The 17,788-nt window shown below is 39.3% G+C and overlaps 1 long non-coding RNA gene across 4 annotated transcripts in view; it reads left to right on the top strand.

The window, feature by feature from the left end:
• Positions 1 to 17,788, top strand: part of LOC134293688 (uncharacterized) — a 453,696-nt gene that overhangs the window by 12,597 nt on the left and 423,311 nt on the right. For 3 of the 4 annotated variants that reach the window (XR_010000647.1, XR_010000646.1, XR_010000649.1), the window contains exon 2: positions 4,185 to 4,296. This is a non-coding gene — a long non-coding RNA (uncharacterized LOC134293688). Of the gene's footprint in view, positions 1 to 4,184; positions 4,297 to 4,650; positions 12,206 to 17,788 lie in introns of those variants that run through there. The other variant, XR_010000648.1, reaches the window with a different exon arrangement.

Raw genomic sequence — 17,788 nt, 5'->3', positions numbered from 1 at the left:
GGGTTTGGCTTTTGTGGTTGTGATTATTGTCAAATTTTGTCAAAATTTTCTCGCCATGAATCTCTAGATCCTCCAGTGCAATTCTATGGTCAACTTCATAGAGTTGGAAGAATGAGAGATTCCTAGAGAGTTTTCTCAGATAAAAATAATGGTGTTCTTTATCATTTTTGCCACTTTAATGGTGGTCCTGAACCCCTAACCACAGCAGTAGCCCTTTGGACAGGATTTGCATTGATGTGATACATAGCATATTATTAAAGTCACAGTAGATTGCTCTTGATATTATAATCATGTACCCCCAGTGATGCAGGGGTTAAACTGATGAACTTGTTGACCGAAAGGTAGGTCGTTCGAATGCAGGCAGCTGGGCGAGCTCCCGCTGTTAGCTTCAGCTTCTGCCAACCTAGAAGTTCGAAAACCTGCAAGGTGTGAGAGAATTGGTCATCTGCAAGGATGTTTCCCACAGAATGCCAGGGATTAAATGGTTGAGCTGATGAACTTGTTGACCGAAAGGTCATTGGTTCAAATACAGGGAGCCGAGTGAGCTCCTGCTGTTAGCTCCAGCTTCTGCCAACCTAGAAGTTCAAAAACATGCGAGATGTGATAGAATTGGCCATCTGCAAGGACATTTCCTAAGGGATGCCCAATTGTTTTGAGGTTTTACCATCCTTGTGGGAGGCTTCTCTTGTGTCCCCACATGGGGAGCTGGAGCTGACAGAGGGAGCTTATCCATGCTCTCCCCAAATTTGAACCAGCAACCTTCAGGTCACCAACACAACCTTCAGGTCAGCAGTCCTGCCAGCACAAAGATTTAGCCCATGCCTGATACATATACAGTAAATATAATATAATATAATATAATATAATATAATATAATAATATAAACTGGAGACTACAAATCTTCTGATCCCATGAGTATCTTCTCTTCCACCTAGAAGAGAAGGAAGGATGGCAAGGGCTCACCATATACACTTACCACGTCATATACACATACCACATAATCCGGGGCTAGTCCAGAGTAGCAATATCTGGCCCCAGAGGAAGCTTCATTCTCCAGTAGCAATAGCTGTGGTGTGTTACAGTTTAGCAATGTTCTCTTTGTGTTATTTGAAACTGCTTAGTGCCAGAGCCAGTAGCGACACATACCAAAATCATTCCAGCCAGAAATATTTTAAAGATAATTTTTCTCCTTGAGGAAATGAAATCTCTCCCGGTTTCAAAGGCTAGTCTTGATGCTTATTGAATATAAAGGGTTTCCCCTCTTCTTGCTAGTTTTGCTGATGAAAGAAGCTGCCTGGGTTTGACCTTCCCGCAATTCTTCAGGGACCATCTCAAGAATTTCTTGTTAGTCTTTCACAAGCAAGAGACCGAACTAGTTATTCTAAGAATTGTAATTAAACTCTGTGAAGCTTGCAAACTGTGAACATGATCTGGCCAAACCCTTTACTTTCCAGATTAAGGATGAGGCAGTATTTCAACTCTGCAAATTGAAATTCTAGGCATGGTAATAACAAAAATGTATTTAAAGGAGCATGTTGAAAGAGGTTTCATTTAGAAATGTGTATTTTGAAAAAAATCCTTTTAGAGACTTAAGACACCTTGTAGCATTTTTGAGGCTGAGGCTGGATCTACACTGCCATATATAATGCAGTTTTAGAAAGCAGATTATAACGAAACGATGGCAAGGGGGAAAACTATTAATAATATCTCACAGCTGCCACCAATATAAAGAAAATGGAGGCAAAGCGGGGAGAGGCTAGGCTGAGAGACTAATTATAACAGATTTTCTTTTAAAACTGGTAGCTGCCACCAACCTAAAATGTCTTTAGGATTTTTGCTGTTAAATGTGTCTCAGGCAAACTTCATTCCTTTTTCTGCCCACACCGTTTTCCAACCCCTGGCTCCCAAACTGATGTTCACTATGAGGCTTTTCTGTGGTATTTTATTGTTGTATTGCTGGAACTTTTATTAAGACTTCTTGATGGAAAATATACACTGTGGAGGCTCTTGAAAGTTGAAAAATAGAATAAAAATTTATTTTCTTGAAAACAGGTAAATGATTACTTCAGAGAGGTTCATAAGCGTAATTAGTTACAGACGTTCTTCAGCTTAACTTAGTTGTATGTTTCAGATTTACTTCATTTAGTTTCGAACAGTTCCAACTAACCAATCTATCTATTGGACACAAAAACTCTATTTGCTGAGAACAGACACGAGTTCCCCTGGGTTGTTAATTAACTCTAAACTAGAATCCTTCTATTAACCAGCCCAATATTGAGAGACAATCCCTTGAGTTATCTCCCCCAAGAGATCCAAACTGCCTGACTTATCCTGTCAGTTTCCACAGCTTTCCGTTCTCTCTCACACACACACTCTCCCAACTCCAAAACCAAACTGCTCTCTTCAAACCCTCAGACAGAACTCTCTTCTTCAATCCTCAAACCAGAACTGCCTGGAGCTTTTTTTTTTCTGCACTCTAAGACTTGGCTCCTCCCATCTGCTCTGGTTGGCCAATCCTAAGAATCTCTCTCTAAACTCCTCCCCCTTTCTAACCACACTCAAGATGGCTGCCTGGCCTTCCTCAACAAAATGGAGGCTGCCTCACTCACTGTTACCAAGGCTTAATCCCAGGCCTAATAGGTAAGGTTCACTACACAGATAAACTGCATTGAACTGGATTATGTGCCAGTGTAGATCCAGCCTGAGAGGAAGAAATTAGTTGCACAAGCTTTGGTAGACTTAAGTTTACTTTCTCATGTACATGGAGTGAAGTCCTAGGATAGACCTTTATGCACAGACTGTATGTGTAAATAATAATAGAAATGAAAACTTGTGGATATAATGATGAAGTGACAAGTTTAACTATATTTACAGTATTTATATTCTGCCCTTCTCACCCCGAAAGGGACTCAGGGTGGATTACGATGTACATATACATGGCAAACATTCAATGCCATTGTTAGACGTACAACATATATACAGACACAGCGGCAATTTAACATTTTTCCAGCTTCCGGATTCATGAGGGTATGCTCGATTCCGGCCACTGGGGGAGCTGCCGTTTCATCGTTCACTTGTGACACCAAGTCCTTTGGTTATAGTACTTCCTCATTCCTTTCCACATGCTGCTGGCAGTTCTTATGGTGTTGTAAATTAATTTAAATTAGCCTCCCCGCATGAGCAGTACCTAGAATTTTCTACTCAACAGACGCAACTGTTTTTCGAGCTGCTAAGGTGGGCAGTGAGCTAGGCTATTAACGGTCAGTAGCTCAATCCGACCCGGGCCTTGATCCATGTCCTCTTTGTTAGTAGTTATTTATTGCAGCTGTCTACTAAGGAGTTGCACCACAACCCAGCCCTTGATCTTTGACGTACAAAGACAGGAGGAAAGACACTGACTAAAACAAAGATAAGGAGATAACTATTTGAATGGTGGGTAGACTCATTAAAATATTATGTGATGCTAGCTGGCAACCAGAAAGGAGTTGAGAAAACGAGTAAGAGGCTCCTTGTGAGCAGGAGTGTTAACTTGTATTATAAGATGAATGGTGTGCCAGGAAACTATTCTTTCCACTCAACCCACTGTCGATGGACTGAAGTTTGTGAATATATCCCAATTCTTCTGTTTCATTTTCCAATTTTCTTACATAGTTTTATTGTCCAGGGACTGCTATTATTGTCCAAGATGGAAAGCCGGAAGGACTGAAATGTTCTACAACTGTTTTTTCTGTTTATCCATTCTTGAAGTCTGGGTTATGTCCATTTATCTCCAAGAGCAGGGATTGATCTGTTCACACATATATTATTTCCTTTTAATAATGCCAAGATAAGGGATTAAGTGATATCTAGTATACTGCTTGCAAAATGCATTTTGGACTACGGCATTCTGAATTCCCATTTTCCAAAGTTCTAACTACTTGGGATTTGGTTATCCTTCTTAAGAGAGACAGATTGAAGCTGAGATTCAGCTACCCACCAAAGGAGTGGGCTGAGAGTCCAGAACTTGGCACACACCACTATCTAGATGACCAGATCAAAACGCAAATCAGATCTGGAGGCACAGGAACAGAGGTTGATTGCTTTCAGGCCTGAAAGGATGTCAGGTACAGAGTTTCTGCTCAAAAGAATGGAAAATGGACATACAGCATGAAGTACAGCACATGACATTTTATTCTCTTTGACAGCCATTCGAGGTCCCCGCATCCTTCCCTGATGGGTCAGAAATTGGTTTCAATCCAGGCTTCTGCTGGCTAAGGAATCCTCATGATGTCAACAGTGGATGGAGTCTTCTCTGTGGTGAGAAAAATATACAGCTGTCATTTGTTAGTTTGAAACAAGTCATTTGGAAAGTCTGCCCTGGAAGAGGGAGTGGATAAGCTTAATGTGTTGAACTAATATGTAAAACAGTTCATGATGAGATTATTTATCAAGTCTGGTTTGCACAAAGGGTGAGGTTCAGAAACTCAACAGTGCTGTTATGTAAATATGACCAGTTCAATGTAGATCATAACCATGTGAGTGTTATAAATGTTTCTCAAAAAACAGATATATCATCTTGAAGTATGGAGGAAAACTCTTTTTGTTAGGGGAAGTGTAGATAGGTTCTTTGTCGGGGTTGTGGGCACACATTTCCTTTTCACTTCCCCTCAGATGTTATTTTGGTGAAAGGTTAATGAATCTCCTCCAGAATGTGGTTTCCCGACCAGACTATTGGAAATGAAGTCTACTATGAACCGGAGAAACATTACTATTTTGGTATTGCGAAACTTCCTATAATAAAATCCATATATGAATTTGGAATGTGTGTTGTGTCTATCTTTTGGGAGGGGGGGGGGTCAATTTTTCGACAATAAGACAACATCTTTCTCTGAGTATCTTACATGGTCTTGAAAAAGCGGGTCCTTAACATCATTGAGAAAGACGCCTTAGGCCACAGGAATACAAGACAATATAAAGGAAGAGGTGTGAATGAAATGCTATCTGATCGCTACCAAAGGCACGGCATGTGGAGATTAAACGCCGCTCAATTCAGCAGCTAACAAAGAAGTATAAAATTGGAAAATGATGGGGAAGCAATTTCCAACAATATACTATTTGACAAAAGGGGGGAAAACCTGTCAAGGGGATAGACCATACTTAGATGCCTTAATATATGAACTTTTTCCTTTGGCGGCAGTTTCCCTCCTGAAGGTGACTGAGTTGGAAGATTAACTACCATTTCACTACAGTGCTATTTTTGTGTGATGCTATTTTTATGGATGAATTTTGGGTTTGGTTTGGTTTTTTTTTTAAAAGAAAAGAATCCCCTCTCTCTCTCTCTCTCTCTCTCTTGCCTTTTTTCATATTCTCCTTTGTAGCATCAGGATGCTATTGAACTGCCTCTTTTCTTGCAAGTCCTTTCATATTCCTATAATCATTCTTCCAGAGGCGTACTTTGTTTGGTGTCAGGCAAAATTTATTTTAAAAAAGGACAGAAATGGTTAGGTTGGTTCCTACTGTTTGTATTATTGTCATTACAGTTTCCACACTTGAGAGGGTCCTTTCAGAAATATGAAAAGCACATAAGGCATCAGGATATGGGTCCCCCCCCCCCCCCCCCCCGGAAAGGCTTCTTAAAAACACACAGCAACATAACATAAATCTGAGCTGAGAGAAGCAACTTCTTTTCTTTACTTTGATTGTTGATCTTGGCCCAATCCTTGTATGAAGAATGGACTGAAACGGTGAAGCAGAACTTGGAAGTACAGTCGAGTCTCACTTATCCAAGCCTCGCTAATCCAAGCCTCTGGATTATCCAAGCCATTTTTGTAGTCAATGTTTTCTATATATCGTGATATTGTGGTGCTAAATTCGTAAATACAGTAATTACAACATAACATTACTGCGTGTTGAACTATTTTTTCTGTCAAATTTGTTGTATAACATGATGTTTTGGTGCTTAATTTGTAAAATCATAACCTAATTTGATGTTTAATAGGCTTTTCCTTAATCCTTCCTTATTATCCAAGATATTCGCTTATCCAAGCTTCTGCCGGCCTGTTTAGCTTGGATAAATGAGACTCTGCTGTAACAGGTGACAAAGGACTACTTACTATTCTTTGCTGTCTCTAGGAGCAAAAACATAACTATACAATGTTATGATGTTAATATAACTAGGCATAATTGCACACTAGTTTAATTGTCACTATTTAAGTGACTTCTGTCTATGGAAGAGACAGGGTGCATATCCTTTATTTATTTATTTATTTATTTATTTACATCATTTATATTCCGCTCTTCTCACCCCGAAGGGGACTCAGGGCGGATCACATTACACATATTAGGCAAACATTCAATGCCTTTTTAACACAGGACAAAGACAAACATAGCTCCGAGCGGGCCTCGAACTTATGACCTCCTGGTCAGTGACTCATTGTTCTCCCGTCTGCGCCACAGCCCCGGGCTGTGAATGAATGCAGTTTGGTGAGGCATCAGCACTCTTTGGCAGAGAAGGTCAAAGACCTTGTAAATGGCACAAATCCCAGGATTCCCTGCACTGAGCCATGGCACTTAAAGTAGTGTCAAACTGCTTTAATCGTACAGTGTAGATAAGTGGTTACAAACCTTTTTCTGACCGGGGCCCACTTTGACCAGGGCCCACTTGACCAGGGACCACTCTCCAATATGAGTACCAAAAGAGTCACGAATCAGTTTTTGGTCCATTTTAGATTTAGTTTGGTTATTTGGGGTGCTGATTCAGAAAGCTGCATTGGATAAGCCACATCAGCTCTAGTTTCTGATACAGAACATATGCCATCCAGTATTCACCATCTGCTTGCTCACAGAAAATCATATTTAATAATCTAGAGCTGATATTCAATGCAATGGTCAGCTCTGCAGAAAGGAGCGGAAATAAAATAAAATAAATACATAAAGAGGAAGGAGGTTCGTGGACTGGATTTTTGTTCTCACGGCCCACTGTTGGGCTGCGGCCCACAGGTTGAGAACCACTGGTGTAGATGCACCCTCAGGACTTCATCCCACGGGATAAACAATATGAAGTAAATAGTTGGTTTTCCCTTAAGCTTTGCCATACCTTGTTTTGAAATTAAACAGAAGAGTTTCCTACCCCCATCACACCTAATCCTTTTCTCTGCTTTCTTTAAAATTTATCCATTTTATTTACCACCACATGGGAGACATATGTCTCCTCCCACTGTCTCTTCCCCTGTCGTTTGCCCTCATACCATTCAACTAGACCAAAGCTAAGGTGTCAGTCTTAAGGAACCACTTTTTCTGGGGTCGTTTGCCCTTATACCCTTCAACTAGACCAGAGTTAAGTCATCGGTCTTAAGAAACCACTTTTCCTGGAGTCGTTTTCCTTCAACACTCTTCCAATGAAGCTGAGTGAAGACACCACTTCCCTTAGAAGAATGGGAAAAATACATTACAGATTTTGTGATAATGGATAAAATAACTGTACTCTTAAGAGAAGAACTTTTAGAGAACTTGGTTAATGAATGGCAATCAATGGTTCAACATCTCAATGTACAATTAATCTAAAAATGTACATAGAGGAACCTATAAGACTGTAGACAAGGAGGAAACTGATATTAATTTAGAGCCTATGATAACTTTATATGTACCATTTAAATAAAAAAAATATTATCTGAGAAATGATTATGGAACACTAATAGCTGGAAAATATTGCATTGTATGCAACAAACACTTAGAAATGTATGTCTATTTGAGTAAATACAAATATTCAAAAAAAAAAACACCCTACTTATTTCACTAGCTACACTACCTGAAGGAGCATTAGCTATTGTAACAAAAAGATATAAATTACCTCCTTGGTTTTAAAGATTATGGTGGAAGAAAGTGTTCTATACTGTCCATCTTGGTTACAGATTGCTTTCTATTTTCCTCCTTTCCTCCCAAATATTCCTAGAAAGAAAATAGATTTCTGTAGCCATCTAGGACCAACTGCATTATATGGTCAGTGTAGACTCATATAATACAGTTTAACTGCACTGAACTACATTACACTACATATAATTGAGGCCCCTTCTACACTGCCATATAAAATCCAGATTATCTGCTTTGAACTGGATTATATGGCAGTGTAGACTCACACAAAGCAAATAATCTGGCTTATCTGATTTGATAATCTGGATTATATGGCAGTGTAGAAGGGCCCGTAGTTTAACTGCATTGAACTGCATTATATGAGTTTACACTGATCATATAATGCAGTTTCAAATTGCACTGTGTCTCAGTGTAGTTGAGGAGTTTGCTTCAGTTTGATACACAGCTGCTTTATTATAGCAAAAACCAAGTGTATTCCAGCCTCTATAAATACATTTTATGGCCTTCTTCGGGGACTACATAAATATAAATAAATATAAATATGAAAGAAGAAGATATAATTATATGATAAAACATATGTAATGTGACACAGGAACATTCATTTTAATCTTTATATGCTGCCTAAGGCATCCAATTTGAAATCTGGCTGCAGAAATGTCTGAAGCCAAGACTCTCATTTGCTGGGTAAAAAGAAGCATGTGAACTAGGCTCAAGGGTTCTTTTTTCAATATTAATGTTAGCAGATGGTTAGGAAAAAGGAGGAAGTTCGAGAGCCTTCAAGGACATATCAGTTCAACTGGGTTGAAAAGAGCTCCAAGGGAATTTACACCGGTGGGAGAAAATCAAAATCCTCATTTCATCCTGTGGGAGCTGAATATTTCAAGTTTCTTTGATAAAATCTTCTTATCCATATTATTCATATTTTCTATAGCACCAAATCTGAAGTCTCTTGAAGGATAATGGAATTTCAAGAATGGTTTCTTAAAGGAGCACCTGTTTTATGGTTTCTTATAACTCAGATGTTCCCAACCTTTTTGTGACCAGGGACCACTTTGACCAGGGACCATGCTCCAACAATTACGAATAAATTTTGGTCAACTTTAGATTCAGTTTGGTTATTTGGGATGCTGATTCAGAAAATTGCATTAGATAGATCACATCAGCTTTAGTTATAGATATAGAATATGTGCCATCAAGTAGCCGCCATCTGCTCACCCACAGAAAACCATATTTAATAATCTAGAGCTGATGTGGTCTATCTAATGGAATTTTCTAAATCAGTACCCCAAATAACTCCAGGAACAGGCCTAAAAATGAAGACACCAAGGCGCCCCCACTTCTAGGCACCACATGGAAGGGGGAGGGAGGAGGAGGAGAAGCAGCAGTCAGGAGGCTTGTTGTCGCGCCTTTCATGGGTAGTCAGCCTCTCTTCTCCTGACATCCCCGTTGCCTTGGAGATACAACAGGGTTTCATGAGACCAGTCACTCTTGTTGCAACGGTGTAGTAATAGTGAGACCGTGGACCATATTTTAGTTCTTGTGAACCACTGGTGGTCCATGTACCACAGGTTGAGAACCACTGTTATAACTGAAAGGTGTTCTGCTGTATGTTTTTAAAGAGGTCCCATCACCAAATCCCATCTGATCTTAGGATCTGAGGCACCAACTATGCTGCCATAGAATGCAATTTGAAACCACATTATGATCAGTGTAGACTTATATAATGCAGTTCAGTGTAGTTACTAAGCCTGTATGATCAATAAAAAAATGTTTCAATACTCATTACTAAATTGGGGAAGAAGCAGCAAATGGTTTCTAAAGTATTTCTAAAATATCATAAGTAGTCTGTATCGCAACTATAATGATATAATGCTTTTTATGTTACTTTTTCATTAAGTAATTGAGCCAATTGAGCCACTTTGGGAGCTCCTTTCTCCCTCATTGTTAGAACTATCGGCATGAAACTTGCTGCAATTCTGAACAAGTTTCAGAATGTTTCACTCATCCACAGATTTTTGGGGAATTTTTAAAGTTTTTACAAACAACATAAAAAAATTACAATAACTGTCTGCTTGATTTTACAATGACACAAGATAACCAGGGCATCATTCTCCCCAAGTTTCGGAAAGATCTGCACATTTACTGATTTTTTGGGAATTTTTAAAGTTTTGACCAAAAAAAAAGCCATAGCTATCCCCTTGAATGTCTCTCTCTGTATGACACACAATACATACCATAGAACTTCAACTTAGGGATTTTCCTCCCAGTCCAGCACAGATTTGCTTTCAGTCTTCTTTGCAGATTCAATAATTTACTGAAATTCTGATGCACGAATGGACAATAGCTCTCTTCTACCTCCTTGGGGCTTTCTGATGCAAGCAGAATTCTGGGAAATGTAGTTTAGGGCAGGGCCTTCTGAATTCTCTGCCACAGAGGTCTTCGCCTTCCCAAACTACATTTCCCAGAATTCTCAGTCTCCCTCCCAGCTCAATTGACCTCCCAGTGATGACAGACAACCTTAATTTAAAGAGGTATGGCCTGTTTGGCTTTGCATCACTGGTACAGTTTGCTGCTTGCTTGTGCTGAAAATGAAACTGATTTTGGGAAACTTACAAGGTTTGCTGTAATGTAAAGTCATAGGTGAGTGTTTTTATTCTTAAGTTTTTTGCTTGGGTGCCCCTCGTGTTTCTTAATATTGCCTCATGTGTATGAATCTTACAAAATAATACAACTTATGAGGCACAAATGACTTTTTTGGCACAGCCATAGTAGTTACAGCTGCACTATATAGTTTAAAACTGCATTACATGGCAGTGTAGATGGGGAGTCTAACCTGGTTAATATTTGGATGGGGGACCACCAAGGAACACCAATTGTTATAGGCTACAGTTTGGAGGAAGTGTCTAGATCCAGGGAAGTCCTGCTCCCCCTCTATTCTGCCTTGGTCAGACCACACCTGGAATACTGCGTCCAATTCTGGGCACCACAGTTGAAGGGAGATGTTGACAAGCTGGAAAGCGTCCAGAGGAGGGCGACTAAAATGATTAAGGGTCTGGAGAACAAGCCCTATGAGGAGCGGCTTAAAGAGCTGGGCATGTTTAGCCTGCAGAAGAGAAGGCTGAGAGGAGACATGATAGCCATGTACAAATACGTGAAGGGAAGTCATAGGGAGGAGGGAGCAAGCTTGTTTTCTGCTGCCCTGCAGACTAGGACACGGAACAATGGCTTCAAACTACAGGAAAGGAGATTCCACCTGAACATCAGGAAGAACTTCCTCACTGTGAGAGCTGTTCGACAGTGGAACTCTCTCCCCCGGGCTCTGGTGGAGGCTCCTTCCTTGGAGGCTTTTAAGCAGAGGCTGGATGGCCATCTCTCGGGGGTGCTTTGAATGCGATTTCCTGCTTCTTGGCAGGGGGTTGGACTGGATGGCCCATGAGGTCTCTTCCAACTCTACTATTCTATGATTCTATGATTCTATGAGGAAGACTCTGGCAAATCATCTCAGAACATTTTTTGCCTAAGAAAGCACTTTTAAATCCATGGGGTCATTATATGTTGACATTATATGGACATCCTACCATCACCCTTTCCCATAGGGTTTAACAGCCAGAATAGATCATGCAAACTGTCGTTTTACAAGATCTTGAGCCTTGTATGCATAAGTGCCGGTGCCTCGCCAAAATACAACTTCCATGATTCCATAGCATTGAGCCATGGCATTTAAAAGTAGTGTCAAACTGGATCTGTGTCAGCAGATGGAGGCAGAGTCAGGGATGTGGGTCGACCTTGGCTCCATCCATACTGCCATATAATGCAGTTTGAAACTACATTATATGGTCAGTGCAGACTCATATTATGCAGTTAAACTTCTTTGTTTGTGCCCATTTCTTTTTCCTCAAACCTATCCTATCCTCTTTCCAAATGCTATTACAGTAGAGTCTCATTTATCCAAGCCTCTATTATTATTTAAAGGATACGTAAGAAAATTTACATTGAAGAAGATGAAAATAATGATTTAATCAGAGTTGGACACTCATATCTTAAATTAGTTTGATGTAAAGATTCAAAAACATTTAAATTACTGAGGCCTCAATTAATGTAATTTTACTGGTATCTCAGCTTATACTGGAGTCAATGTTTTCCCAGTTTTTTTGTGGTAAAATTAGGTTCCTCGGCTTATATTTGGGTCGGCTTATACTCAAGTATATATGGTATTTTTAATACTTTAGTACAGTACAATTGCATTGCTTTAATTTATATTGTTATATATAAAAGACCAGACCACAGTGTGGATTGAAACAGGGCCAACTTATACTTAAAACATCTGAATTAACTTGACACCTATCTATTCCTTTCCCCCCCCTCCCCCCCAACTCCCCCAACCCCCCCCCCCCCCCCAATTCCCCCCCCCCCCCAACCCTTTCTACCTTCCACTCACTCTCACATTCCTATTCTTCTTCCCTCCTCCCTCCCCTTCTTCCATCCTGCCTTTCCCCTTCCTCCTCTTCTGCCTTCTTTTTGACCAGAATCTGAGCAGGAATTGGGATTCATGGGGGTTGAATCCTCACCCTCCGTTTCATAGATATTTCTTCCTGTTGTTAACTGAGTTTTTAGTAATTCCCTCTGCATCCATAGGATCTTCTTAATGCCTTTGTTGATTTCAATGGTGTTCTTCACTATCTGCTCCATCATCCGTTCGTTTTTCATTTCTTCTGCAGCGGGCACCTTGGTCATGGCCTGGCTGGGCTGCGAAAAATGACAAAACAAGATCATTGTATTAACTTAAGGCAAAAAAATAGAGGTTTATCAAAATGGCCATTTGGTTTGACTCTCCCTATCTTTGTGTTTCTTAACAGAAGCCCGATGTGTAGATAGTAAGCATAGACTAAAGTGACATTTTCTCAAATTGTAGGTCCATACTGTTCATTGTAAAATGCATACATATAAATCTTAAGGGGCAAGGTTTCCCCTGACGTTAAGTCCAGTCGTGACCGACTCTGGGGGTTGGTGCTCATCTCCATTTCTAAGCCAAAGAGCCGTCATTATCCATAGACACCTCCAAGGTCATGTGGCCGGCATGACTGCATCTAACGCTGTTACCTTCCTGCAGGAGCGGTACCTATTGATCTACTCACATTGGCATGTTTTCGAACTGCTAGGTTGGCAGGATATGGGGCTAACAGCGGGCGCTCATTCCGCTCCCAGGATTTGAACCTGGGACCTTTTGGTCCGCAAGTTCAACAGCTCAGCGCTTTAACACACTGTGCCACCAAGAGCCCCCATATACATCTTACCTTAACGTTCTTCATGCATTTCCATGAAATGTAGATGACAGAAATTATAATAGCTGTCAGCAGTAGAAGCGCACTACGAATAATCCATGCCTCTATGGTCCTTCGTGAAACGTCTACGCCAAAAAGAAGACACACATCTGATTGCTCTCTTTTCCAAAGTTGTTCTCTTTCTTGAGGTGACAAATCTAAGCCAGTTGTTGCCCAGGCCAGTTTTTTGTGGCTGAGAACATTTGGCAGTAATACGGCAGTCCCGAAGATGAGCACGTAACAGAAGCCTCCAAGAAACATCCTGACTGTCTGGTAGGCAACCGGAAGTACTTCTGTTAAAGAAGCTTCAATATGAGAACACCAGGCCTGGAGAAATTCTATGAGGTCATAAAGGTCTCCTGATCTTTATAAGAAGTGGTCTATGATGTCACGAATACATCAAGGGAGCAGCCCAAGAGAGAGAGAGAGATAAAATTCTTACACATATTTACATATAAATTCAATAAACAACACAAAGAAGTTAGCAAATCTTTTAAAAAAGAAACAAGGGAAAGCAAAGATAATCAAATTGAAAGACAGGAATGGGCAAATAAAAACAAGAGAGGAAGACCTAAAGGAAATAATGGCAAATTATTACGAAAAGCTTTATATGAACAAGGATACAGTGAGTTCGGAAGGAATACTTAACAAAAAATTAGACATTTTCTCTCAAGCAGTATTGGACTCAAATATAACTAGCAATGAAATAGAGGAGGTAATCAAAAACCTAAAAATTAATTCATCACCAGGACCCGATGGGCTCACTACAAATTTCTATAAAATCTTTCAAAAGGAAGTTATTCCTAATTTACAAATCTTATATAATAAAATTATGGAAAATAAAATAATTCCAGAGACATGGAAAAAATCAGAAATTATAACAATTTTAAAACCAAATAAAGAGGAAACTGACCCTAATTCATATAGGCCTATTACGTTAAGTAATGTGGACTATAAAATATTCACGAAAATTATAGCAAACAGACTGAGAGAGATAATGCCCACATTAATCGAGGAAGATCAGTACGGGTTTATTAAAAAAAGAATGATTGCCGACCCAATCAGAAATATCGTAAATGTAATTGACCATGCAACAAGAGAGAGAAGAAAATTACTTTTAATAAAACTAGATGTCTACAAAGCATTTGATACAATAAATCACAATTATTTAGCCAATTTGTGTGAGGAGTGTAATTTAGGGAAAAATATCTGTGGAGTAATTAGAGAATTATACAAAGAAAATCAAGCTGAAATAATAGTAAACGGATCAAATTCCAGAACTATCGAAATAAAAAGTGGAACCAAACAAGGTTGCCCTCTCTCTCCTCTACTTTTTGCCCTAGCAATAGAACCTCTAGCTAACTTGATTAGATCAGATAAAAGCATTAAAGGGTATAGGATAGATAGAGAAGAAATAAAAATTAATTTATATGCAGATGACGCGATGGTCCTGATAGGCACAATGGATGACTCAGTAAAGGCAGTAAAAAAAGTAATTAAAAAATTTGAATCGATCTCAGGCCTAGTTATTAATATTGAAAAATCAGAAATCTTGCATAAAAATCTGACCTGGAAGGAATTAAAAGAAGCCCAATCTACTTTAGGGGTGAAACTGGGGGGAAAGAAGTTAAAATACCTAGGCATTCACATATCTAAAAATTTAAATAATATAATCCAGATAAATTATAATCCACTATGGAAAAAAATAAGTAAACAAATTATTGATAGGAAAAAATGGAATTGGAACATTACAACAAGGTTGAAGGCTTACAAAATGATGATATTACCTAAATTTTTATACTTATTTCAGACCCTCCCTTTCAGCATTCCACCAAAAATAATTAAAAAATGGGACAATTCGATCAAAACATGGATAATAGGCGCCAGTAAGAATAGAATTGCTAACACAGTATTCTTTACGCAACAAGTAAACGGAGGCTGGGGAGCTCCCTGCCTACAAAACTACTTTGAAGCCTGCCAATTGGCCAGGTTACTTGAATTGGACATTGGTGAGCCCAAAAGATGGGTCAGATTAGAGAAACTAATGAATGGATGGGAATACGGATCATGTTTGATCGGGAAAATCGGCAATAAAGACCTAAAAAATATAAAAGGAGACCCATTGACCTCAACAATGGAATGTTGGAGAAAATGGCAAAACAAACTTCCAATAAATAAAATAGACAAACTTCCAATAGGAGTCCTAGAAAATAGAAAACCCCAGCTATACCGCAATATGATAAAGAACTTAGAACAACATGGAATAACAAAGATTGAGGACCTACTTAAATCCGACGGAACAGTTATACAATGGGAGGAGATAAAAGACAAATGTGGACAGGGCAATTGGCTACAATGGGGAGGGTTGTCTAAAAAGATAACAGATTGGAAGAATAAGGAGACTCCAGAATCAGACTTGGATAAAATAATAAAATGGAAAGTAGAGAAGGAGAAAGGAATCATGGGATACATATATAAAATAATTATGGAAAAACAATATAACACAAAATACACCCTGATAGAAATCTGGAAGGAGGATTTGAATTGCAATGAGAGAGAAATAGAAAAATGGATAAAATCAATTAATAAAATAAAATATTTAAAGATTAAGGAAATGCAATTGAAGATACTTACAAAATGGTACAGAACTCCTATACAATTGGCTTATATAACCGAAACCCACCCAAAACAATGCTGGCATAATTGTGGGAAAATTGGAACCTATACCCATATGTGGTGGGAATGCGAAAAAATTCAAAGATTCTATAATATAATTAAGAAGGAAATGAAAGAGCTATTGGGGACGAAAATAGAATGGAATAAAACACATTTTTTGTTCAAAAATTAGAAGGCATTGGGGAACTTAAAGAATGGGAGGAAATAATAAAACATATGTTAGATGCAATCAAAGCCTCAGTTGCCCTAGGATGGAAGGACCAAAAAAAATGGGATATAAAAACGTGGTATAAATATTTAGCCGATTATCTACTTCAAGATTATATTAGCGAAAGGAAAAGCTACTATAAGTTTGGCCAAACCAAGATGACCTGGGAGGCAAAATGGAAGGGCCTTATCTCCAGGATAAAGGGGAAAGACAAATACAAGGAATTAAATAAGATTATCCTTATGATTGAACAACTATAATTAGTACGGTAAAGAGGAGTAAACTGTTCTCAGGGAGGAGGGGGGGAGGGAGAGAGGGGATATAAATATATATAGTATTTCTGTACCCTTACATTATGTAAGAATAAGTTTATGGGCGAGAACGGGGAGGTGGCGGGATCGGGGAGAAATACAGGTAATGTAAATGTGGAATATCAAGATTGTATGTCTTTATTTGTATGTACGTATGTATGTATATATATATATATATATATATATATATATATATATATATAAATTTATATTTCACCCAAAAAAAAACAAACACATATTTACATATTGCTACTCGTAAATGACAAACAGTTTGGGAAAGTATGTTGATATCTTACAAATCATATTTTTTTAAAAAGGCTTTCATGAGATACCATATATTGTACTTCTATAGTAAAGGTAAAGGTTTTCCCCTGACATTACGTCTAGTCGTGTCTGACTCTGGGGGTTGGTGCTCATCTTCATTTCTAAGCCGAAGAGCCGGCGTTCTCCGTAGACACCTCCAAGGTCATGTGGCCGGCCCCGTTGCCTTCCCACTGGAGCAATACCTATTGATCTACTCACATTTGCATGTTTTCAAACTGCTCGGTTGGCAGAAACTGGGGCTCACCCGGTTCCCCGGATTTAAACCGCCTACCTTTCGATCAGCACGTTCAGCAGCTCAGTGGTTTAACCCGCTGCGTCACTTTACCTTTATATCATCTTTTTGTTCTCTGAGCCATGTTCTATGCATTAAAAGCACACACACACACACACAATAACTAGAGGTTGCACAATAGAGCCCGCACTAATAAGTAAACTAAAAACACTAGCAAGATGTGTTTTGGATTTCTGTTTTTTTTAAATTTTGGAGTACTTACACATACATAACACACTGAGCCTCCGGTGGCTCAGTGTGTTAAAGCGCTGAGCTGCTGAACTTGCAGACCGAAAGGTCCCAGGTTTAAACCCGGGGAGTGGAGTGAGCGCCCGCTGTTAGCTCCAGCTTCTGCCAACCTAGCAGTTCGAAAACATGCCAATGTGAGTAGATCAATAGGTACCGCTCCGGCGGGAAGGTAACGTCGCTCCATGCAGTCATGCTGGCCACATGACCTTGGAGGTGTCTACGGACAACGCCGGCTCTTCGTCTTAGAAATGGAGATGAGCACAAACCCCCAGAGTCAGACATGACTGGACTTAACGTCAGGAGAAACCTTTACCTTTACCTTTACATATACATGATGAGACATTCTGGAGAAGGGACCTGACTAAATATTAAATTCATTTATGTCTCATATGGCCTGAAGCTAATTTTATATGCAATCATTTAAATAAATTGAACCATCAAAAAACAAAGATCACTATCTCAGCCAGCCATGTGGACAAGTATAACTCATTTATTTAATGACCCTATTTTTATCCCGCCCTTCGCACTCCAAAGGGGACTCAAAGGAGCCTTATATGGTCAATTCTAGTGTTGTGGAGAT

Source organism: Anolis carolinensis, unplaced genomic scaffold, assembly GCF_035594765.1.
Source record: "Anolis carolinensis isolate JA03-04 unplaced genomic scaffold, rAnoCar3.1.pri scaffold_9, whole genome shotgun sequence".
In the NCBI taxonomy this organism is placed as follows: Eukaryota; Metazoa; Chordata; class Lepidosauria; order Squamata; family Dactyloidae; genus Anolis; species Anolis carolinensis.
This window is presented reverse-complemented; position numbering and strand designations above follow the sequence as displayed.